Source organism: Giraffa tippelskirchi, chromosome 13, assembly GCF_054371585.1.
Source record: "Giraffa tippelskirchi isolate mGirTip1 chromosome 13, T2T-mGirTip1v1.2.pri, whole genome shotgun sequence".
Lineage (NCBI taxonomy): Eukaryota > Metazoa > Chordata > Mammalia > Artiodactyla > Giraffidae > Giraffa > Giraffa tippelskirchi.
Genome location: NC_137287.1, coordinates 90,244,862 through 90,270,136, shown reverse-complemented (window position 1 = coordinate 90,270,136; position 25,275 = coordinate 90,244,862). Strand labels below are relative to the sequence as shown.

The window sequence follows — 25,275 nt, the reverse complement described above, 5'->3', positions numbered from 1 at the left end:
AGAATGTTTTTGTTTATAGGTGACTTATGGTGAAGTGTTTGGAAGTGAAATGTCATGATGTCTGCAGTAACTCCCAAATGGTTCAGCCAGGCAAAAAAAGGGAGAATGAGAGAGAGGAGGCACAATTGGAGGATCTAGGTGAAGTGTTTATGAGTATTTATTATGTCTTTCTTACAACTTTTCCTGAGGGTTTGAAGTTTTCAAAATAAAAATTGGCAGATTAAAAACAAGATTGGGAGTTAAAGAGGAACTGTGCCCTTAGGTACAAACTGCTGTGGAGTTACAAATGTGCCCAGATGTAGGCTCAAAGAGGGCAGGCAGAGGGGAGCAGAAGGACCAGATTTATCTGGTACTCTGGTGGAGTCAGTAGGGAGTGAGCCAGAAGATGGAGCACTGGGATGCCTGCGCCCATGAGGTGATGGGTTAGGATACAGAGTCACAAAAAGAGGTACAAGTGTATGATTTGCAGTCCTGATGTTTGGCCAGGCTCCCCTACTCAAAAACATCTCTACCACCCCTATCACAGTGCCTAACAAGAGAGACATTGCTATACTCTCACTGTAAACTCTGAGTCCAGTCTTGAGGACAGATGACGAAATGGTGTGGTAAGTGATTTGGGACAGGTCCCGTAATGTGAGCTGGTGGGGGAATAGTGAAAAGGGGGCAGTGAGAAAGGCTCCCCAGAGGAAAGTAACTGACAAGTTGGGGAGAAAGACAAACTAGCTGAGGTTTATGGGAGATGAGGGTGTTAACAATGAAGAGAATGAGAACAAAAATGAAGAGAGAGAAGTGAGAGTTATCGATTTCAGTGTGCTTTCTTCAAGGGAGAGAATTCAAACAGCTTTCTTTGAATTGTAGCTCATCACCTTAAATCTTGTGCAACATTGAGCAAGGTTACTGAACCTCTCAGGCTCTGTAATCATAGAGTGAAAATGGAGGAAATAATGCCTCCTTGCAGAGGGAAGTTGAGAAAATATGGTGCAAGGAGCACCTGGCACCTGGTAGACACACATAAATGTTCATGTGGTATTCTCGTCTCTTCTCCACCAACCTATGTTCAGTTGAGTTTGCTCCTTGCTGCGTCATCTCACAAGACTTTCAGGGTCAAGTGGTTTCTGGCCAAGAAACAAAAGCAAGATTTTCCTATTCCCCTAATGAATTACAATGAAAACTGGCAATAGAACAGGTACAACTCCAAGAGAAGACATTGGAGCAGAACCAAGCTAGGTCTATAAGGAGCCCCACATGAGGCAAACGCATTTATGTTGTGTCAAGATCAGGGGCATCTTATCATATCACTCTGAGAACATCACTACCTGAACAACTGGATGTGTTCTATTGGGGAAAGGATTTTTATCTTTGTGTCAGTGTTTCTGCACTAGTGCTTTGGCTTGGTAACAAATATGTAAGACCTTTTGTTGGAAGAAAAAAAACTGTTAATGTGACTGTCAGTTTCACAATTTTGCCTGAGGCCAGTTCTTGTAGTACTTGTACATGTATCTGAGAAAGTCTCAGTATCCAGAATGTCCAGAATATATAAAGAACTCTTTTTTCTTAACTATGATGAAATGCTGTTTGTTACCATAAAATCAATTGCTAATTTTCTATAGGCACATAGCACAAATTTCCATATTTTAAGTTACCTGTTGGCCATTTTATATTCAAAAAATAGCTTTATTGAATGTGCAAATTAAAATTGATTGTATTTTACAGAGTATGTGCAATCATGATCACAATCAAGTTTTGCTCCTTTTCATCACTCCCATTAGCAGCCATTCTCCATTTCCTTCCAATTCCTGCAGCCCTAGGCAACCACTGACCTAATTTCTGTCTTTGTGAATTTGCCTATTTTGGATATTTTGTATAAATGGAATCATACAATATGTGGTCTATTGTGACTTGCGTATTTCACTAAGCATGTTTACAAGGTTCACTGATATTGTGGGAGAACTCAGAAATTAGTAACAAGAGGCAAATAATTTTTTTAAATGGGCAAAAGTCTTGAACATTTCACAAAAGAACATATTACAATGACAAATAAGTACATGACAATATATTAATCTTCACTCTAATTGAGAAAATATAAGTTAGGGACTTCCCTGGTGGTTCAGTGGTTAAGACTCTGCACTTCAAAGCAGGGGCACGGGTTCAATCCCTGATTGGGGAACTAAGATCCCACATGGCTGACAGTGTGATCTAAATAAATAAATATAAAAAAATAAAAGATATCTCAAAAAGGAAAATATAAGTTAAAATTACCTCAAGATATCTTTTTATGCATACTAGATGGTTAAATTTTTTTTTAATTAACAATATCTAAGATTAGGGTGTGCATGAAGCAACTAAAAACTTCATACACTGATGGTGGGAGTGTAAAAATGGTGCAATCACTTTAGAAATCTGATTGCTGTCTAACCCCATAACCAGTAATTCCACTCTCGGTATTATCTACATGAATGGAAAACATTTATCTGTAAAAAAACCCAAAAAACAAACACTTGTACATGAGTGTTTATAGTAGTATTAGTCATAAAAGCCAAAAAATTAGAAAAATAATTCCAAATATCCATTAACAGTATCTTCATACAACGGAATGGAGCATGTATCAGCAATAAAAAAGAATGAATGATTGCTGCTTGCAACAATACAGGTAAACCTCTAAAACATTATGCTGAGTGAAAGAAGCCGGACACAAAAATTGTATGTACACTGTTTTATTTCATTTATGTGGCAAAACCAATTGATGATGAAAAAAGCCAGAAAATGGTTACCTCTTGGAAGATTACTAATTGGGAAGCAACATGCGGGAATTCCTAGAGTGATGGAGACATTCTGAATCTTGAAATGGGTGGTGGTTATGTGGATGTATATAAGGGTAGATAGTCATCCAGATGTCTACTTAAGATCTTCACATTTTTTCCATGTAAATTATATCACAGGTAAAAATATTAAAGCTTGTTCCTTGACTTTGGCTGGCAGGCAACTTATTTTTGTTTGGTCAAGCACCCCAGCACCCCTCCCATCCTGCCCTCTTCATCCTGTGCTGTACCTTTAGTTGTAGTAATACTAAAAGAGGATGGGTATTCTGTCTTTTGAGCAGGATTAGGGTTGGAAAGTTATGACCAACCTAGATAGCACATTAAAAAGCAGAGACATTATTTTGCCAACAAAGGTCCGTCTAGTCAAGGCTATGGTTTTTCCAGTAGTTGTGTATGTATGTGAGAGTTCCTCCTGATGAACTATGGACAGAGGTTCATGACATTGTACAGGAGACAGGGATCAAGACCATCCCCATGGAAAAGAAATGCAAAAAAGCAAAATGGCTGTCTGAGGAGGCCTTACAGATAGCTGGGAAGAGAAGAAAAGCGAAAAGCAAAGGAGAAAAGGAAAGATATTCCCATCTGAATGCAGAGTTCCAAACAATAGCAAGGAGAGATAAGAAAACCTTCCTCAGCAATCAATGCAAAGAAATAGAGGAAAACAAACAGATTGGGAAAGACTAGAGATCTCTTCAAGAAAACCAGAGATACCAAGGGAACATTTCATGCAAAAATAGCCTCAATAAAGGACAGAAATGGTATGGACCTAACAGAAGCAGAAGATATTAAGAAGAGGTGGCAGGAATACACAGAAGAACTATACAAAAAAGATCTTCATGACCCAGATAATCACGATGATGTGATCACTCACCTAGAGCCAGACATCCTGGAATGTGAAGTCAAGTGGGCCTTAGGAAGCATCACTACCAACACATCTAGTGGAGGTGATGGAATTCCAGTTGAGCTATTTCAAATCCTAAAAGATGATGCTATGAAAGTGATGCACTCAATATGTCAGCAAATTTGGAAAACTCAGCAGTGGCCACAGGACTGGAAAAGGTCAGTTTTCATTCCAATCCCAAAGAAAGGCAATGCCAAAGAATGCTGAAACTACCATGCAAATGAACTCATCTCATACACTAGTAAAGTAATGCTCAAAATTCTCCAAGCCAGGCTTCAGCAATACGTGAACCGTGAACTTCCAGATGTTCAAGCTGGTTTTGGAAAAGGCAGAGGAACCAGAGATCAAATTGCCAACATCTGCTGGATCATCGAAAAAGCAAGAGAGTTCCAGAAAAACATCTATTTCTACTTTATTGACTATGCCAAAGCCTTTGACTGTGTGGATCACAATAAACTGTGGAAAATTCTGAAAGAGATGGGAATACCAGACCACCTGACCTGCCTCTTGAGAAACTTGTATGCAGGTCAGGAAGCAACAGTTAGAACTGGACATGGAACAACAGACTGGTTCCAAATCGGGAAAGGAGTACGTAAACGCTGTATATTGTCACCCTGCTTATTTAACTTACATGCAGAGTACATTGTGAGAATTGCTGGGCTGGAAGAAGCACAAGCTGGAATCATGATTGCCAGGAGAAATATCAATAACCTCAGATATGCAGATGACACCACCCTTATGGCAGAAAGTAAAGAACTAAAGAGTCTCTTGATGAAAGTGAAAGAGGAAAGTGAAAAAGTTGGCTTAAAGCTCAACATTCAGAAAACTAATATCATGGCATCTGGTCCCATCACTTCATGGGAAATAGATGGGGAAACAGTGGAAACAGTGGCTGATTTTATTTTTTTGGGGATCATGGCATCTGGTCCCATCACTTCATGGGAAATAGATGGGGAAACAGTGGAAACAGTGGCTGATTTTATTTTTTTGGGCTCCAAAATCACTGCAGATGGTGACTGCAGCCATGAAATTAAAAGACGCTTACTCCTTGGAAGGAAAGTTATGACCAACCTAGACAGCTTATTAAAAAGCAGAGACATTACTTTGCCAACAAAGGTCCATCTAGTCAAGGCTATGGTTTTTCCAGTAGTCATGTATGGGTGTGAGAGTTGGAATATAAAGAAGGCTGAGCACCAAAGAATTGATGCTTTTGAACTGTGGTGTTGGAGAAGACTCTTGAGAGTCCCTTGGACTGCAAGGAGATCCAACCAGTCCATCCTAGGTGGATTGGGTGTTTATTGGAAGAACTGATGTTGAAGCTGAAACTCCAATACTTTGGCCACCTGATGGAAAGAATTGCCTCACTGGAAAAGACCCTGAGGCTGGGCAAGATTGAAGACAGGAGGAGAAGGGGATGACAGAGGATGAGATGGTTGGATGGCATCACTGACTCAATGGACATGAGTTTGGGTAAACTCCAGGAGTTGGTGATGGACAGGGAGGCCTGGTGTGCTGCAGTTCATGGGGTCGCAAAGAGTCAGACATGACTGAGCGACTGAACTGAACTGAAACTTCTATAGACTTGTAACATTAAAGCGTTAAGCACTTTTTAAAGATTTAAAATATACATTACCAAGGTTTCCAGAAAGGTTGTACTGATTTTACTCCTGTCAAGAGTGTGGGAGGGTTTTCATTTCCTCATGTCTTCACCAACATTGAGTATTACACAGTCTCCTGTGCTGGTGAAGACTCCTTGGGCTCATCTCTGGGACTTCACTCCTCTCCATCTGTATGCTCTCCTAGATGATCCTATTGGATTAATTGGCTTTAAATATTACACAGAGCCACTCCCAAGTGTGTCATTCCAGCCCAACCCTCCTCCCTGAGCCCGTAAGAGTGAATCTGGATGCAGTTCTCCAATTGTTCCCTCTTGAGATGTCATAGATAGAAGTCTCCCAGACTTTTCCAACGCTCCTCCCTTCATCCTGTCTATGAAGTATTTCCTCACCTACCTGACTGCCTAAAGCTCCAAACCCAAAAGCCTTCCTTGATTCCTCCCTTTCCTTTGAGCTTCATATATAGCCTGTTAGCAATCCCTGTCATTTTATCTTCCAAGGATATTTTGAATTTGCCTCCTTATCTTCATTTCTACTGCTCTCACTTCAAGCCACCTTTTTCCATCTGAGCTACTATAAGTCCTTCCCGTTCTGTTTGCTTTACTTTTGACCCACTCCAAACCACACAGCAACAGAGTGATCATCTTAAAACAGAATGAGATCATATTATTTCCCTGCTCATACTCTCTAATGACTTATCATACTTAGAAACCCTGTTCCATCTGGGCCTCTCATGACCTCTTTGTCAGTCTCATTTGATCACATTCTCCCTCCTACCTTCTGTGTCCCAGTCATACCAACTGCTTTTCAATTTATCAAACAGGACATGTTTTTTCCTGCCTCAGGACATTTATACTTGTTATTCCTCTTTCTGGAATGGTCTTTTCCCAACTCAGTATAATTGACTTGGAGTCACAGCAATAATGTCGCCTCGTTAATCCTTCTTTACCACTTTACCTAAGATGGTGCCCCAACCTGGATTATAGTCAGCCCCTTTTATTGTCCCTTTTCAGCATTTATCACAGACACAAATTTTCCTTACTTACTGGTTACCATTTCATGGCTTAGAACACAAGTCCACTGGGTACCAGGAGCCCAGCTAGACATTGGGTATACAATTATTTCTCTCCTGACCTCCCATACTTACCAGTATGTAGGCTCACTGCAGCAGGTGAGGTGAACTTTGTCAATGATGCCCAGTGCCTGCCAGGTAACATGTGACCAATGACGTGGCTATACTAACTTAGATGAGCAAGTGGAGCAGTCAACAATCTGGGCACAAAGGACCTAAATTCCAAGTGACCTTATATAACTGGAGATCTTATCGAAAACAAAGAGAATGAAATTTAATATAGATAGAATGTAAACATAGTCTAGGGAAAGAATGAGTGTGGGGTATGGCTCATTTTTATGGCTCAAAACCAATAGTGGGCTCAGTTTTACAGCTAGATTAGGCCTCTTATACAAATATGTAATTTGTATTTGTAAAGGGCTATGAAAAACATTTGTAGAAAATATGTTCACAGTAATTATATCATTTAATCCATATATTCACCAAGGTGGTAGATAGAGTAGACAGAATTATCTTAAGTTTGCATAATGGGACACCTGCATGTAGCCTAGTTAAGTGGTTTCCCCAAGGTCATTCAGCAAGGCAGAAATGGGGCAGGGACCCTGTGCCTTTTCTCTAAGGCTGCAAGAATTTTATGTCACAATTATCCGAAGACTAAAGAATATTCAAAATTAAACCTTCACATCCTGTAGTATATACATGCACATCACTGTTTCCTAAAGTATCCATTCCTGGGAACCACAGCTTGGATCAGTTCACCTTTCTTGGCCTGAACTTCTGCCCCAGAACCCACTCTAGATTGGGGCTTCACTGCCACTTTCTTTTGGAGATGGACCATGTTATTTAAAATGGGGAATACCTGATTTATTGGATATAAATCCATTAACTGGACTTTTTTCTAAGCCTGGTTGTTGCATTTACTTACTAAAGACTTTTCATAGTTTGCTGTGTGTGTGCTAAGTTGCTTCAGTTGTGTCTGACTCTTTGCAACCCTATGGACTATAGCCTGCCAGGCTGCTCTGTCCATGGAATTCTCCAGGTAAGAATACTGGAGTGGGTTGCCTTTCTTTCTCTGGGAGATCTTCCCCAACTAGGGATTGAACCAGCATCTCTTAAGTCTCCGGCATTGGCAGGCGGGTTCTTTACCACTAGCACCACCAAATGCACATGTCACAAGTGTGTAGCTTAATGAAATCTCACAAAGTGAATATGCTTGCATGCCTAGCACCCACCCAGATCAAATCAAAGAACATGACCAGCTCTTTAGAAGACCCCATGGGCTTCTCCTTAATCACTATCCCCCCACAGGGTGACAGCATCCTAAATTCCAACGCTAGAATTAGTTTTGCTTCTTTTCTACTTTAGATAATTACTGATGGATTTCTATTCTTTTTCAATTTTTTTTTCCCCAAAGACTAAGTGTCTCTCTGAGGGTCTAGGTTCAAATGACTCCTTTACAGAATAAAATTCTATAATTTCTTTTTACCCAACATTTGAGGCTTTTTGTGTTTTGCCTGTAATTTATGTTTCTCTCTTAGCTTCCAATTCTCCCGGAACCTACGAGTTAATCCTGAGCATGCCTCTCTTTTCATATCTTACCTTCCATCAGTGTTCAGGCCCCGTTGGTTCAGTCCAACAGCTGAGATCACCATGTACTTACTGAGCACCTACTGTTGTGCAGGCACTATTTTAGCCATGTTCAGAGTTACATAGATTAAGATCTCTGTCCTAGAGGAACTGACAGCTAGTGAGGCAGGGGAGTGAGACAGAAAAACAAATCATTTCAATATAATTCCATTCTATAATACTAGGAATTACTCCAGGGTACACGTATACCAGCTGAGGGGCTCAAGAAAGGTTTCTACAAGAGGCCAAGAGGAGACTTAAAGGATGAACAAGAATGAAACAGACGAAAGAGTCCAAGGAGAAGGAACAGCAAAGCCCCTGAAGGGCTTTTGAGGGGAAAACAGAAACAGACACAACCACACTCTCCCTATCTCCAACCCCAGTGCTTGAAGCAGGCGGGAGGAAAACGAGTCTGAGAAGAAGCAGGAAAAAAAAAAAAGATGGTCAGAGATATATAAGAACAAGTCGGAAATGCAGCCACAAAGCCAAGGAACGAGAGCTTTTCCTGGGGGAACGTAGCACCAGCTATGCCAAATATCTCCATAAAGTTCTAGTAAGATGTATATAGAAAAGATCTCCTGGATTGTTCAGTTTGGAAGAAATGGCTAATTTACTTGGGCAGTTTCAGAGGAAAATAGGGACAGAACCAGATTGCCAGGGGGTAAAGAGAGGAGAGCTGTCAGAATGAGGAGACAGGGACTGGAAGTGGCTCTCTCCAGAAGCTGAGCTGAGAAGGGGAGAGAGGTGCACCAACTGGGGAGGAAGTGGGTTTTTAGAAAGGAGGGGTCAGTACTGAAATGCAGAGAAGGAGAATACCTGAGGGAGGGAGGTCTCAGAGGGCTCTTTAGGCCAGAGACTGGAGGAGGGGCCTCTCAAGGGTAGATGGGATTGTGGATAAACAGAAGCAGGGCTGAGGGAATGCATGGCTCATGGGGAAAAGGTCTCTGGGAAGCAGCAAACAAGTAGTAGCGGGTATGAACAGATAGGGAATTTGAGGTTGATGGGGTTGGGAATGGGAGGGGACTGAGGCCAGGAGGGGCTGCTGAGCAAAGGGGGAAATGGAGGAGGTTGAAGGGGCAGAGGACGTGTCTTCTTGAACATCCTTGTCCATAAATCCTCGTGCCCACCAGTGTATGTTTGTGTCATTCCCAGAATTTGTCTTCTGGGTTAAAAGCACATGCATTTAAACAGACAGATAATGCTAAATCCTATTCCAGAAAGGGTAGACCAATTTAGACTTCCTCCCACAGATTCCCTTTGCCATAACCAACCTTGTTATTAATCTTTGCCAATCTGATAGGTGGCAAATGACAAAACGATGTCTAAATTTTTGTCCCTTTCTGGGGAATAGAGGTCCCAGCTCTCAGAGAGAGACTGAGTCATTTTCTATAACGATCAAACACAAAGCACAAGTCTCTCCAAGCCTCAGGCCAGCTCTTTCCTGCTCGCTCACCACCTGGACGTTGGTATTCTTTCCACCAAGCCCAGCCCTCCTGTGGAAGAAACCTCAGCTTCTTATCTTTGTATGTTGACTTCTCTTGCAGATTTCTCACCTGTACTCCCAGTCCCGGCTTGCACCTTGAGGACACTGCTACTTGACTGCTGGTACCCACAGCTGTCTCTCTTGGTGTCAGCCCGGTGGTGAAGATGTCATCTTACGGTATATCTATACATAGAATATATTCTGACCTTAAAAAAGAATGGGGACTTCCCTGGTGGTCCAGTGGCTAAGATTCTGTGCTCCCAATGCAGGAGGCCTGGGTTTGATGCCTAGTTAGGGAACTAGATTCTGCATGCTGCAAGTAAGAGTTTGCTTGCTGAACTTTAACCCAGTCCAGCAAAATAAATAAATATGTATTTTTTTAAAAAGAATGGAATTCTGATATGTGCTACAACTGGGATGATTGTTCACCTAGGCTAAGTGAAAGAAGTCAGATGCAAAAGGACAAATATTGTATGAGTCCTCTTAGATGAGGTACCTAGAACTGGAAAATTCAGAGACAGTAATTAGAATAGTAGTTATCTGGGGGCATGGGGAGTTATTATTGTTTAATGGGTACAGAATTTCAGTATGGGATGATAAAAAAAGTTCTGGAGATGGACAGTGGTGATGGTTACAAAACAACGTAAGTGCACTTAATGCTACTGAATTGTACATTTAAAAATGACTAAAATGGTAAATTTTATGTTGTGTATATTTTACCACAATAAAAAAAGGAATGAAATACTGACATGCTACAATATGTTTTAACCCTGAAAACATTCCGTTAAGTGAAAGATGCCAGTCACAGAAGATAACATGTCATATTATTCTATTTATATTAAATGTCCAGATTAGGCAAATACATAGAAACAGAGTGTAGATTAGTAGTTGCCAGGGGCTGGCGGAAGGCAGGGAAGGGGGAATGACTGCTAATAGGTATGATGTTTCTTTTTGGGGGTGATGAAAATGTTCTATAATTAGATAGTGGTGATAGTTGTACAGCTTTGTGAACAAATTAAAACTATTGAATTATATACTTTAAAAAGGTGAATATTATAGTATGTGAATTATATCTCAATTAAAAAAAGGAAAGTAAGGGGGTGGAATTGGGGAGAGGGCTACATGGTACTCCATACAATGCTATACCACAGTTTATTCAGCCATTCCCCAGTTAATGGACACTTGGCTCTTTCTTTCCCTTTTATTCTTTCTTTCTTTCATTTTAAACAATGGTGCAATGTATATCATTGAATATGCAAAAAAAAGAGATACCATTTCAGGTAGGTCTTGGGCCCTCCCATGCTGTGCCATGCCTAGGTATGTCTCAATAATTTAGAAAGCGTCAGTTCCCCTGACACCAAGAGATGGTGCAGGGAAGAAGCTTTTGCCCTCCTCTCCAAGCATTTTCTCAGGGGTCAGCAAACTACAATGCATGGGCTGTTCTGGTTTCAGCTAAGAATGATTTCACAGATGAACATTTGCAATCAATTTAATGGTAGGACTCCAATTAATTTATTGGACCCCAATTAAGCAAAATCTCCCCCTCCACTGCCAATTCTATTCTCATTAGTAGCCCTACATTACAAAAATATTATATTGATTATTATATTTTGAATTTCATCAGTAAAAATTTTGTGGAGATGTCATAGTTAAAATTCCTAGATAAGTAAGAAGTCAGTAAGAGTTTGTTACTGTTACTATCTAGTTACTATTTCTAGATAGTATCCAGGAGAGGTTATCTGGAAGACAATTGGAAATGTGTGCCTAGAAGTTCAGGAAGATATCTTTCTGGTCTGGAGAGAGATTTGCGAATCATGAGGAGATGGCTGACTTTCAGAGAAGGATAGGGCAGGGGAAAAGATGGAGAGAAAGGAGATATTAAGGAAAACTAACATTTCTAGAGGTGAGCTTGAGTAATTCACTGAGAGGGAATGGGTGTAGAATGATATGTAACATCCAGTGGTATTATTGCTAGAAAAGAGTTTTGAGAAGGAGGGAGAAATCAATGGAAAGTTACAGAGGCATCAAGGAAGAAAAAGTCCATAAACAGGCTGTTGGATTTGGCAACTAGAAGGTCACTGGTAACTTTGTCATTAGAGAAAGCAACAAGTGACAGTACCTGAGGAGTGAGGAGAAGGACAGGGAAGGAAGAAAGATAGGAGGGTGGGAGAGGCCAGGAAAGGGGAAGTTTTTCAGGATAGAAAAAATCTGTAAATGTCTAGGGAAGGAGAGGGAGATACTGAGGATGCAACAGTTAGCTCCCCTTCTTCTGTTTGAGATCTCTCATCCCTGGCTAAACATAACATTAGTACCTCCTGCCCTCGTCCCACAGCCCCCCAAAACAGGTTGGCTGGAAAAGGCGCTCTCTGGTATAGGAGGATGGTGTAGATGTTAAAACGGACAGGCAGTGTGAACTTTTCTTCAGGTACTGGTCACAGAATTTTTGTCTCCTATTTTCTCCATCTTCAGTGTGGATCAAATCACCTGGCCTTCTAGGGTGTCCTGAATTTTACAAGCCAACTCTTGTATTTTAAAAACACAAGTTATTAGAGAAGTAAATAGGATGACATATTGATTCTCAAAGGCTCAGACCACATCTCTCTATTTTATAAAATTCCCACAGTTGCTGGTCACTATCCTCCATCACTGATATCTGTGATATCCATAACACCGAGGCCCCCAAACTGTGTACAACAGGCAGAAATTCGATGATAAAACCTTCTCCTCCTTATGTAAGTCAGACACCGTCCAATGTTCTTTAGCTCTCTAGAGTTGCTTGGGGGCACTAATCAGTTATTACGCAGTTGTAACAACAACTAGACAAACTTCAAGATGGAAGGTGCTATGAGAGTACTAATTATTAGGTTTTTGTTTGTTTGGCCTTTAGTTCAGATAGTCTTCAGCAGTGGCTCGCAAAATGTGAACCCCAGAGAACAGCATGATCATCACCGGGAACTTGTCAGAAACGCAAAATCTGGAGCCTCACTCCACACCTCTGGTCTCAGAAGCCCTAGGGGTGGGACCCAGCCACGTGCATCTTGAGATGGTCAAGGTGAGGAGGGTCACGGATTTATTTGCGGCCTTTCCGCTCAGCCACCCTTAACCAGCGGCATCGCCTGGGGTTTTTTTTTTAGAAATGTAGACTCTCGGGCTGCACCTCAACGCACTGAGTCAGAACCCGCAACTAAACACGACCCTCAGGTGAGTCTGAGAGCCTCGGTCTGCACAATGTAATGAGGACCTCTTCCCCAGTAAGCTAAAAAAAAAAAAAAACCAAACAAACCTGACAGCCTAACTGGAGAAACAGTGAACGTGCCTTAAGACATCCAATCCACTGAGCCCAAGGCGCCGCAGATTGCTTGATTACCTTCACTGAGAGACGACAGGGCTTGGTGTCAGGCTGGGTAAAAAGGGGATACGAGGAGGACGAGACTCCAGGCAAGCGCTCTATATTCCAAGTGGGTCCCCAAGAGCGGTGAGACTGGAAGGCACGAGAAGGGGGGCGCTTCCCACGCGAGGGGCGGCGGGAAATAAAAGGAGCGTGGCGGGGCAGAGAGGACGTCTCGGGGAGGGCATATGGGGGGCCTGACGGCTGGCTTAGCTTTGCGGACTGGCGGGGAGCCCCTCCCTCGGGGGCGGCAAGAGGGCGGGGGTCCGGCGCGGAGAGAGAGGTGGGTCCAGGTCCGCGCGGGGGCGGGCGGCTCCACGGCTCCCCGCCCCCGGCCCGCCCCTCCGCGGCGCCATTTTGCAGGCGGCAGTCGCGGGAGCCAGAGGCAACGGCTGGTACTGCGGAGCTGAGGCGCAGCGGAGGCGCAGCAGCAGGACGGGAGCCCGGCGAGCTGCAGCCAGGTGAGAGCCCGGCCGCCGCGCCCCCTACCTGGCCCGCGGGCCGCACTTGCCAGGCCCGGCAGCGAGGGGCCTGCGGAGCCCACGAGGCCAACCAGGCACAGCCCCCGCGCGCTGTCAGCGGCCCCGCTACGCGGCCTGCGCCCCCACACCCCGGCCCATCTGCCGGGTCCCCGCACCGGCGGGTCATCCTGGCCGCGGGACCCAGGGATGCCTGGCGACCCCCAGCCCCCGCCGGGCCCCTGAGCGCTCACCCCGGCTCATGGCCGGAGCCGCGGGGCGCTCGGGCCCTCAGGCCGCGCGGCGGGGAGGCTAATGGGGTCTCCCCGGGACCCAGTCCCTGCCGTCTCCTCCCCGGCCCTCGGCCCGCGCAGCCTGGGCTCGCTCTCCGGTCGGCCCTCCGCAGGCGGTGCGCGCGGGCATCTCTGTGCCCCCAGGAATGCAGGGCCATCAAGAGGGACGGCATAAGTGGGGGGGTTGCCTTTTATATTTTTGGTTTCTTTCTCTCCTACAGTGGCTGCGCCAAGTAATTTTAGGAGCTCCTGCCCCGTCCCCAGGGCCTTTCTCTCTGACAAGACTCTCGGGGGTCGGGGTCCCCCTGTTGCCACCTTCCTGGAAAAAGAAACTGACGTTTTCGAGTGTGACTAGTTTATGGGCGCAGAATTTTCTCTTTCCTTTGATTCTAGATGTCCCTTTGATGGGTAGCTGACAGGAATTCGGCCTGCAGGCTGAGGGTGTTAAGCATGACTTAAAATTCTTGATTGTCAGTGCGAAGGGTAAATGAGGGCAGCTGCAGGTGGAAGCAAGTCACCCATACGGGATTTCTGGGTCTGAGGCATTAAGAGTCGCTGCTACTTTTAGTCTTGCAGTGCTGGAACAGAGGAGGGGGAAGATGCTATCCCTGCTAATATTTGTACGTCTGTGTTCAGAGAAGGTTGGACAGTGTGAGGACTTGGCTGGGAGTCCTGAGACACTGGTATGAGCTGTCATTAATTGCCATGTGACCTTCCTTACCCAGTTTCTTCGTCTTTGAAGCCTGAGGCTAGAGTCAGTGGTGGTTGGAACATTTTAATTTTTATATTTTTTGCATTTGGATGCTGTTGGACTGAGACCTCGCCCTTCCATTTGTCTGTACCTGCCTTTTCACCTTTACATATGACTTTGCCCATTTGGCCCCTGAAAGTGAGTCTGGTGAGATTTATAGAAAGAGCCTTTCAGCTCAGAATTCTGAATTCTCTGCACTCATCCAGAATTTAATAGCTTTTTGGGCACTTGTCTTTTAAAAGCCCAGCAGTGAGTGTGCACAGAATAAGCCCTCATGGCACACGTATTAGTTAAAAGGGGGTGAGTAGGTGTGTCCAGCTGACTACTTTTTTCACCTGACAGCCTGAACGTGAGCTGTCTGCTTTCTAGACTATTTCCCTTGCTGAAATGGTGACCAGATTCTTTCTTTGAATCCCAGAGCATTTCACTTCTTTGCTTGGAGTAGGGAGTGATTTTTTTTTTTAAAAGAAACTTGGTATTTCAATACCTTTTTGTATTAGTTGTCCACCCCCACGCCCCAAATGGTTGTGCGGCAGTTGTATTTTCTGATTGTGGCAAGTGACTTGAGTTTTTTTTTTTTTAATCTTTATTTAAAAAAATTGTTTCTTTATTTGACTATGCTGGGACTTAGGTGCCGCACAGGGATCTAGTTTTCTGCCCCAGCGTGGAACCCTAGCCCCGCGGCCCCCTGCATTAGGAGCATGTAGTCTTAGCCAATGGACCATCAGGGAAGTTCTAATTAAGTTGAATTTTAATGTCTGTTAGGATGTTTCAAAAATGCTTATGAAGGTACCTGTCTAGAATATTGGCTAAGTTTCAGACCACACCGCCTATCTCATTTGTGTATCAAAGGCTCATAGCATTGCAGAAATGAGTTAGGTGTACCTTAGCTAATTTGGTGACTGATGCTATTAATCCAAACATTATTGACTGAAACCTAGTCTTTGGGTATTGGAAATTCTGAGTTGGTTATTGCCACCCTCTTCAGTGTCTCCATAGAAAAACCTGGGATCCATTTGGAGACTCATTTCTGGCATTACTGATGGCTTAAGGAATTTTCCCATTATAATTAAGGGAATTAGAAGTTAGCAGTCATAATTTGCAATTATATAGAGCTTTGTATTTGTAAATGGAAGCTTTTAAAAAGCTGATTTATTTTTATTTAATACTCTTAGGTTATTTTAATTTAAACATTTTGCAGTCCTTCTCTGATGTGTTTCCAGGTCTTGCCTAAAGAACTCCCAACACACTAGCCTGTTCTCAATGCTAGGTAACCTTATTTATTCATTTTTACTCCCTGCTTTTCTTCCAGTTATTCTTTCCTCAGAGGGCCTGACTCTGGACTTTCTTTCATTCTTTTGCTGGACGCATTCCTGCTTCAGGTTAGGCTATATGAGCTACCACCATGGGGTTTACTGGTCTTTTGTGCTCCTTATGGCACTCTCTTCATTTTCTCCCTGGCTTTGCTCTTTCTGGCCTGTTGTTTTGTAACCAGTTCTAGATTGTTGGCTCTCCAAGATTTGAGGTCTGCTAGCAGCTTATGCTTTTCACAGTCCTCCCCACATTTAGTGCATGTATTGACTGCAGACTGTGTGCCAGGTAATGCTCTTGGTGCTCCAGATGCTGTATGGAGATTTCTTCCACACACAGAGTTCACACGCTAGTGTGGAGGCAGACAATGAGACTTTGTGCTCTGAAGAAGAATCTGGCAGGATTGGGGGTATTAAGTGTTGGGTGCGAGCTGAAATTTTAGGAAAGGTAGAACAGGAAGCTCTGAGTCATCTTTGAGTGGAGATGGTAGGAAGCGAGTCAAGTGGATGTATGGGGTAAGAGCATTCCCAATGGAAGAAACTGCAAATTCAAAGGCCCTGAGGCAGGAGGAAGAGAGAATGATTTTGAGATCAGATTTTGAGAGTTGAGTCATGGTAGGCCAGACACCTAGGAGGAAGGCCTGTAGATTTTACTTTGAAAGCAGGGTTGGTGGTGGGAACCGTTAAGAGAATTTTGAACAGAGAGAGGATAGAGACATGCTGATTGTTGATGTGTGAGAATAGACTGAAGTCTGGGTGAGCAGGGTAGGTCTGCAGGGGAGCTAGCTAGTACAGGGCTGAAGATGGTGATCGAGTGGAAGAGGGTGGTGGTGAGAAGTAGTCATGTTGTGAGGTGGGGCTGAGGAGATTACTGATGGACCATATGTGGGGAGTGAGAGAGGGAGTTGAGGGCAACAGCAGAGCTCTGGCCCAAGCACCTAGAAGGAAAGTGGCTGCCCCAGGAATTACACGTTCCATGGCATGTTAAGTTGCCATGCCAACCTGATGTGACCAAATGCAGTAGTAAAGGGTGGGGTGAATGTTTGGTGGGGGATTCTGTTACTGGTTGAAGCGTGCTCTGCTTGCCACAGGTGGTGGTGGTTTTAGTTGCTAAGTCATGTCTGACTCTTGCAAGCCTGCTAGGCTCCTCTGTCCATGGGATTTCCCAGGCAAGCATATTGGAGAGGCTATTTCCTTCTCCAGGGCATCTTCCTGACCTAGGGGTTAAACCCTATTCTCCTGCATTGGCAGGTGGATTCTTTACCTCTGAGTTACCAGGGAAGCCTGCTTACAGTAGGACAGGCCAATAAATCAGAAACCAGGTGTTGAAGGAAGGAATAACGACTTTATTTGGAAAGCTGACAGACTGAGAAGATGGCAGACTAATGTCTCAAAATAGCCATCTTATTGGAGTCTGGATGCTAGATTCTTTTATAGAGGGGTGGGAGGTGAGGAAGTAAAGTAAAAAGGCCATTGGTCTTGCAAATATCTCCTGGAATGGCCAGCCTTGTGGGGGAGGGCAGATATGTTAATTTCTTCCTTCCCTGTAGCCATCCACAAGTAGACAGGGTTCTGAACAAAGATTCAAGCAGAGGGGCAGGGTTTCCCTAGGCAGACCATTATGTATGGACAGTAACTTTTTAGTGAACAAAAGCAACTGGAAGCAAAGATTAAAGTAGAAGAAACAGATCAATATGGAGTCAGATTTTGCTCTTCCTTGTAACATGTCTTCTTGCATGGAAATGTAAATATTCTTGGGAACTTCTCATTGTCCTTTGTCTTAATTCTCTCCTCTGACCTCAGGCAGGCATATCCCTGACCTCAGGTCTGGGTGGCCTCTAAAACCTTCCTTGAAATATTATCCCATAAAGGAAAATCCCATCTACTTGTTTTTTTTTTTTTCATAACTGTCTCTTGCATTACTTCTTTTTGTTGTTGTTGTTGTTATGCAGGCCTAGAATCTAAAGGTAGCACAAAAAGCAAAAACCTGGGTTCATCAAAAGTGGCCTGTGCCACTTCCCTCCATTAGATGTGTAGTAGACATGATTTGTATATCATGCAATATATATATATATAGTATATTATACTATATATAGAAATATCTAAGTATTCAAGTGTAATGGGTGCAGTAGTGGGCAGTGCATAATCTTATGGAGGATCATACTTAAGATTTCAACCAAGTAGTCTCACTGCCTGTGAACTTTTCAGCAGCTTCAGAGTACAACTCACAGCCTCTTTCTGTCGGCTCTGGTCTTGACTTTGGTTCTTCCTTCATCGTTTTTCTGTAGCAATGATGAGATTTTCAGTTTCTTCTTTTCATATGAGAGGGTCAAGTTTGCATTGGACCATAAACCATGGCTTTTTCTGTTCTGCGGTCCAGAAAGCCTTCTTTAGTCATGGGTTCTTTCCACAGGCTTTTCCCAAAGCAGCTGATCCTTACAGTCTCCTTGTGTCAGTTGCCCTGGGGTGTCTCAGTGAGTGCCTGGTGTAGGCCTACCTATCTGGGTGGCTACCTTTCTCATTTATGTGCATGTAAATGTTACAGAGTTGAATCTTACTATCTTCTAAGTTGAACTCAAAAGAAGTTTAAAAATTGTTCTTCTCTCCAGGAACCTCTCTAAGCAATAGAGGGGACCCAGGAAAGACCAGACAGTGCTGATGGGCACTGGCTATATATTGAGCACTTGAGGTCATTATTGTTGATTCCAACAGCTGGCACCAACGTGGTTCTGGTCTGCATCTTATCAATGAAGAAACTGAAGCTTGGTTAACTTTTCTAAGTTAACTCTTGGGTCTTGAATTCTGCTCTTAATGCTCCAATAAAGCTTGGGTCCCTTAGTGATAGAATGCTATACCCAAGTCTTGCTTGAAGGTCTGTGTTTCTTAGCTCCTGTTGGCATAGAAGAGAGCAGGGAAACTAGTGTCAGTTGATCACCAGGTGCTTAGCCTGGCACTTCCTGTGTTCACTAACAGCATTTAATCACAGCAACCCTGTGGAAGTAGGTATTATTCTCATTTTACATCTGAGAATGTTGAAGTTGGTGGAGGTTTGCTCCTTGCCCAAAATCATGGTAGCTGAGTCAGAATTTGACCCAAGACTGGTCTGCACCCCAGCTTGGAGTCCTTTTTTCCTTCTGTTCCCTCATTTGTTCCTGTAGGAACCTCCCACAAGCCCTCAACCCCAACACACTCACCTTTCTTTTATAGTCTTCTTTTGAGGTGGCTTCGCTCTAACCCTTTGTTCAAGTAAAGACATACATGCCCCAGTGTTAAACTTGCATGAACTTTTCCATTCTGGACCAAGACTTCATTACAAAGGTCTTGGTATAATAACTCTGTGGATGGTCTTCTTCTCCTGCTTCTGATGAAAAGCACTACTTGAAATGCTGTTTCTGCTGTGGTTGGTATTTCAGTATCCAATTTGGAGACTCTATTTGTCCCCTCTGCAGTGCTGGCTTAAATCCTTTGCTGTCTCCAAAAGGCACATCACCTGGTTGGGGGTACAGCCTCTTTTTTGTCTGACATGATAGATCTTAAACTTCAGAGTTTCTCATTCAGAAGTTCTGGGATGAGGCCTGGTAATCTGAATTTCTAACCAGTTCCCAAATGATGAGGATGTTGCTGATTGGGGAACCACCAGCATCTGTTTTTGTAAAACAAGTTTTATTGGAACATAGTTGTGACCATTCAAGATACCATATGACCAGCAAGCCTAAAATATTTGCTGTCTGGCTCTTTGTAGAAAGTTTGCTTATTCCTGCTTCATAGTAATATTAATATTTATGTTATCAGTACTGAAAAGTTTGAGTTCACATTTTATTATCAAGAGCTCTTTCTATATTAAGACACCGCTTCACAAATTACTCCACAAAAGTGTGGTATAGGGGAATATTTGCATATTTTGAAGTGCTGGGAGTATGAAAACTGACACTTTTAAGTCTTTTTATCTAAAATTAATGTGAAGTTTATATTCTATTCCAGAAACATCAGTACTTGGCTTAATATTAAACACTTTTCCTCTCTAAGCTTTGAGTAAAGTTGATGCTGCTGGACATGTTACATTTGATTCTGCTTTCACTCTGTTTGAGAAATATGCTGTTAAGATTTGCATTTGTTAAACAAATGCTGGAGAGGGTGTGGAGAAAGGGAACTCTTCTGCACTGTTGGTGGGAATGTAAATTGGTACAGCCACTATGGAACACAGTATGGAGGTTCCTCAGAACACTGAAAATAGAATTACTGAATGATCCAACAGCACCACTCCTGGGCATATATCTTGACAAAACTATAATTCAAAAATATACATGCACCCTATGTTCATAGCAGCACTATTCACAATAGCCAAGACATGGAAGCAGCCTAAATGTCCATTGAGAAATGAATGGATAAAGAAGATGTGCTACATATAATATATACAATGGAATACTACTCATCCATAAAAAGGAACAAAATTAGGGTTTCAAAATAACTTTTAATGGGCAGTTTCATTAAATATATGTTAATTTGGGGAGACTTTTCATCCTATAATATTGAATTGTTCTGTCTATGAACAAATCTTTTTTTTTTCTTCAGGTAAGACAGCAAAAGAGATGATTTATTGTACACGTTACATTCAGCCACAACTGAGAAGAGAACTAGGCCTTAGTTATCACAGGTCCAGGGCAAAGGACCAAAAGGGATGGCTTTGATACGGGCAAGGTGGGTCTCTCAAAGGTGGTCAAGGCGATCAGAATGGCCATAGATGTTCCAGATCCATTGAGAAGTTCTAGATAGTACGCATGCAGTCCACAATTTGTACCAGCATCCCTGGCCTCTGGCTTCCCTTGTTTCTGCTTCTGTGGCTTCCATGGGTGTACAAGTTTACTTGGACCTCTGCCTCATCTGTCTTCTTTTGTGCTTCAGCCTGCGCATTCACTTTTTCCTCCACTTTGCTCTCATGGCGCAGAGGTTTCTCAAAAGATGGCACTAAGGCCGAGAGATCTGAACAAATCTTTTGATTCATGCAGATTTTAATAGCTCTCATTTTTTAAGTTCTCACCATCTGTATGGTCTACAGATCACTTATTTATTGCTCTTTATTTTAAAATATTTGCTATTTAGAGTGAGATGATTTTCCTCCTCCTCCCTTCCATGTACCCTATTTCCTAATTTTATAAAGCAAGTGTAAAGAAAGTATGTATGTGCAGTCCATATATCTTATACCTGACCACCTATATTATTCAGCTTAATTAATGCTGGCCAAAATCTGCACACTAACAAAATAAAAAGTTATTTCTTGCTCACGTTTTTCTCGGTGATTCTCCCCTAACAGGTGAGTTGGAAATTTAGACTCCTTCCATCTTATATCACTGCTGCTGCTGCTGCTGCTGCTAAGTCACTTCAGTTGTGTCCAACTCTGTGCGACCACATAGATGGCAGCCCACCAGGCTCCCCCATCCCTGGGATTCTCCAGGCAAGAATACTGGAGTGGGCTGCCATTTCCTTCTCCAATGCATGAAAGTGAAGTCGCTCAGTCGTGTCCGACTTGTAGCGACCCCATGGACTGCAGCCTATCAGGCTCCTCTGTCCACGGGATTTTCCAGGCAAGAGTACTGGAGTGGGATGCCATTGCCTTCTCCGTCTTACATCACAGTTGTCTTCAAAATCTGGCCTCTAATTTTGTGAGATTTTTGTCAGATTTTGTGCATGGATGAGTTTTCCTATGGGCCGAGCTTGGAATTAGTAATATTTTCTCCCATAGGCCATATCCTAGATGCAAGGGGAGTCATTTGTGTGTCCACAAGGGAAGTGAAATAGCACTGTGTCTGGTATACTACCTGACCACACTCTGTTAAGTTTTACTTTTCAGTTGATTCTCTTGAGTTTCTTGGATAGACAGTAATACTAGCTGCAAAAGGTCGTGTTTTTTTTGCTTCTTCTTAAATACTTCTTTTTCTTAATATAAACTGCAGAGTACTTACAGAACAGGTCTAAATGTGATAGTGATCCTTCTTATTTTCAATATTTATTGGTGTGCATTATTGTATATAATCTTTAAAGTGTCCTATTTTCAGTGTCTTTTTCACTTAATTATAATATCATACTTAGTGTTTGAATGAACAAAAAATTTGTCATCTTGACATTGTCCCTGGAATTTTGTATACCGCAAAAAAAATTTTTGGTAGAATCTGTCCCTGTTTTTGTAATTCTCCAAATTCATTTTCCGTGCTGTTTTAAGGAGTATCTCAGACTTTTAGCTGGAAGGAATTATACAATTTATACCTTTGCTTCCGGTTCAGGTATTCTGTGCTATTCATATCTTTTGTATCAGGGATTCTGACCCTCAGTCTTTGAAAGTGTTCCTTCCCTCAGAGCAGTTTTGTGGGTTCTGTTTTCTTTCTTTCTTTTTTCTTACCTGTGAAGATAAACTGAATATACTAGCAATATCGATTTTTCCTTTTCTGTTGAAGTTCTCCTATTTGTACATGCTTTTTGACACCCAGTTTAAGTTGGGGTCCTGTATTTCCAGCAGTGATCCTGAACTTCCTGGGAGCAGGAGGCTCCTCTGAACCCTCTCAGAAGTCCTGGGAAGTTAACAGGGTAGGGAATCTTTTATTCACTTGACCAGTAAAAACAGACATAGAGTCCAGTTCACTTCTAGTGTTTAGTTCATTGCCTAGGGTAATGCTCCAAAGTGGTTTCAGCTTTCTTTCATTTTGTTTTCAGCTCTGAGATCTTGTACTTGTTTTGTTCCTTGAGTAGGTGTCCATCAACTCCTAAAATACATTTTCCAGACTTTGTTTTGACTGACTCACTTTTCACCAACATATATATGTCTGTGTGTGTATCTCAAAAACAAGCTTCACACAAATATTATATGATGTATATTCTGATATTTACTTTTTCTACTTCATGGAAAAAATTAGTTGTGACATCAAAAGTGATTTTGTGATATGGTTGTGAAATATAAGACTCTGAAGTAAGGCCTTTGGGTTAGTATGAATAAATAACCTTTCTATCTTATGGTAAAGGAACCACATGAGGTTCTGTGGGAATGACAGGGAAGGGGCTCTTGACAGAATAACCTTAAAAGAAAAGCTTTGAGATAGAATTCATACGCCATAAAGTCTTCACTTTGAAAGGTGTGTTTCAGTCGTTTTTAGAGTTGTGTAACCATCACCACTGTCTTGATTTCAGAAACCACATACCTGTTAACAGTCATCCCCCTTTGTTCCCCTCCCCAGCAGGCCTTGGCAACACTAATCTGCACTGTTTCTGTCAATTTGCCTTATCTGGATATTTCATATAAATGGAATCCTACAATATGTGGTCTTTTGTGATTAGCTTTTTACTTAGCATAGTGTTTTTAAGACGTCTGCATTGTTGCAAGAATCAGTGCCACATTTTGTTTATCTGCTAATGAGTTGATGGTCATTGGGTTGTTTCTAGATTTTAGCTACTGTTAAGAATGGTGCTGTGAACATTGGTGTGATCATGTTTTTAATTTTCTTTGGTAAATATCAGGGAGTGGAATTACTGGATCATACGGTAATTCTTTGTTTAACATTTTGAAGAACTGCCAAGCTTTTTCGAAGTGGGTACATCAGCAATTTATGACGGTTCTAATTTCTCCACATGTGTTATTGTCTGTCTTTGAGTATAGCCATCCCAGTAGGTGTGAAGTGGTGTCTCATTGTGGTTTTTATTTACATTTTCCTAATGATGTGGGGCAGTTTTTCATGTGCTTGTTCGCCAGTTTTATGTTGTCTTTGGAGAAATGTCTTAAGTCCTTTGCTCATTTTTTAGTTGGATTGTCTTTTATTGTTGAGTTATAAATTTTCTTAATATATGTGACGTGTCTCTTACCTGATACATAATTTTACAAATAACTTTTTCCATTTTATGGGTTATATTTATTTTTTTGCTGATGTCCTTTGAAGCTTTCCGAGTTTTAAATTAAGCTAAACTTTCTGAAGTTTTAATTTAAAACTTCTGCTTTTTAATTTTGATAAGGTACCATTTATCTTTTTTGTTGTCATTTCTAAGAAGATTTACCCCTTTGTTTTCTTCTAAGAGTTTTATAGTTTTATCTCATAGATTTGGGTCTTTGATCCTTTTTGTATATGGTGTGAGGCAGGAGTGGTCCAACTTCATTTCTTTGTATATGGATTTCCAGCAGCATTTTTTTTAAAGGCTGTTCTTTCCCCGCATTGAATTGTCCTGGCATCCTTGTCCAGATTTACCTGAGAAATGTTAAGATTTATTTCTGAATTCTCACTTTTATTCTGTTGATTTGAATGTCTATCTATATGCAGTGCAGGTCGAGAAGATCCCCCTGGAGAAGGGAATGGCTACCCACTCCAGTATTCTTGCCTAGAGAATTCCTTGGACAGAGGAACCTGGTGGGTTATAGTCTGTAGGGTTACAAAAGAATCAGACATGACTGAGTGACTAACAGTTTATACCAGGACTATGTTGTCTTAATTATCACAACTTTGTATTAAGTTTTGAAATTGTAAAGTGTGAGTGCTCCAGTTTTGTTCTTTTTTAAGATTGTTTTGACTATTCTATGTTCTTTACGTTTCCATTTGAATTTTAGGATCAATTTGTCAATTTTTTCCAAAAAGACAAATGAGATTTTTGATAGTGATTACATTGAATCTGTAGGTCAATCTGGGTAGTATTGCCAAGAATTACATATTATAAACAAAAAATTTCAAGAGAAAATACATATCTGTGCTAGCAGTAATACGTTCTGATATTTTTATTCCATTCTTTTCTTTTTTTTTAATATATATTTGACTGCATAAGGTCTTGGTTGTGGTACATGGGCTCTTGGTTGAATCATGTGGGATCTTTCTTTGCAGTGCATGGAACTAGCTTGTTGTGTCTCCCAGGCTCAGTAGTTGCAGTTTGTGGTCTTGGTTGCTCAAGGGCATGTGGGATCCCAGTTCCCCAACAGGGATGGAAACTGAGTCCCCTGCATTGCAAGGCAGATTCTTAACCACTGGACCACCAGGGAAGTCCCGTTCTTTTATTGATTTTTTTTTTAATTAAAAAAAAAATTGCTGGCCCCAGTCTACTGACTTGATTTCTCTACTTACTCTTGTATGATGTTTGGAAAAAATGCTTCAAGTCAGCAGCCTTAACAGCAAATTAACAGCCTTAATTTCCTTAACAGCAAATTGGAATCAGCTAGGGTGCAGTTGATCAGAATATAGCATATAAGTGTAGAGGTTAAAAAAAAAAATCTCCCAGGCGATTACAGTGTGCATCTAGAGTTTGAGAACCATTGCTATAAAAGAATTTTTGTAGTAGTGAGAGCCTCATGTGTGAAGCTTTCAGTCACTTTGGTGAAGATTGTATTCAATATTAGAGAGGTCTGTGCGTTTCCTCTTAATATTATCACTGATGTCATTCTCTCAAGAAATGGTTTTGCTTTAGACTCCCTCCCAGGTGTGTATAGTTGTACCTGGTCTGTACAGAGAGCAAAGATAGAGCAGACTCCCTGGAGAGTGTCGTTATTTCTCAGGAATTTTTGTGTCCTTTTTCTCTTGCTATAGGAAATGGGCTGATTTG

At 42.0% G+C, this 25,275-nt stretch overlaps 1 protein-coding gene across 4 annotated transcripts in view; it reads left to right on the top strand.

The window, feature by feature from the left end:
* The first annotated feature begins 13,264 nt into the window (after positions 1-13,264).
* Positions 13,265-25,275, top strand: part of SLC23A2 (solute carrier family 23 member 2) — a 138,984-nt gene continuing 126,973 nt past the window's right edge. For all 4 annotated transcript variants that reach the window (XM_081560773.1, XM_081560771.1, XM_081560770.1 and 1 more), the window contains exon 1: positions 13,265-13,366. The gene's annotated coding sequence lies outside the window, so the exon portion shown is untranslated. The remainder of the gene's footprint in view (positions 13,367-25,275) is intronic.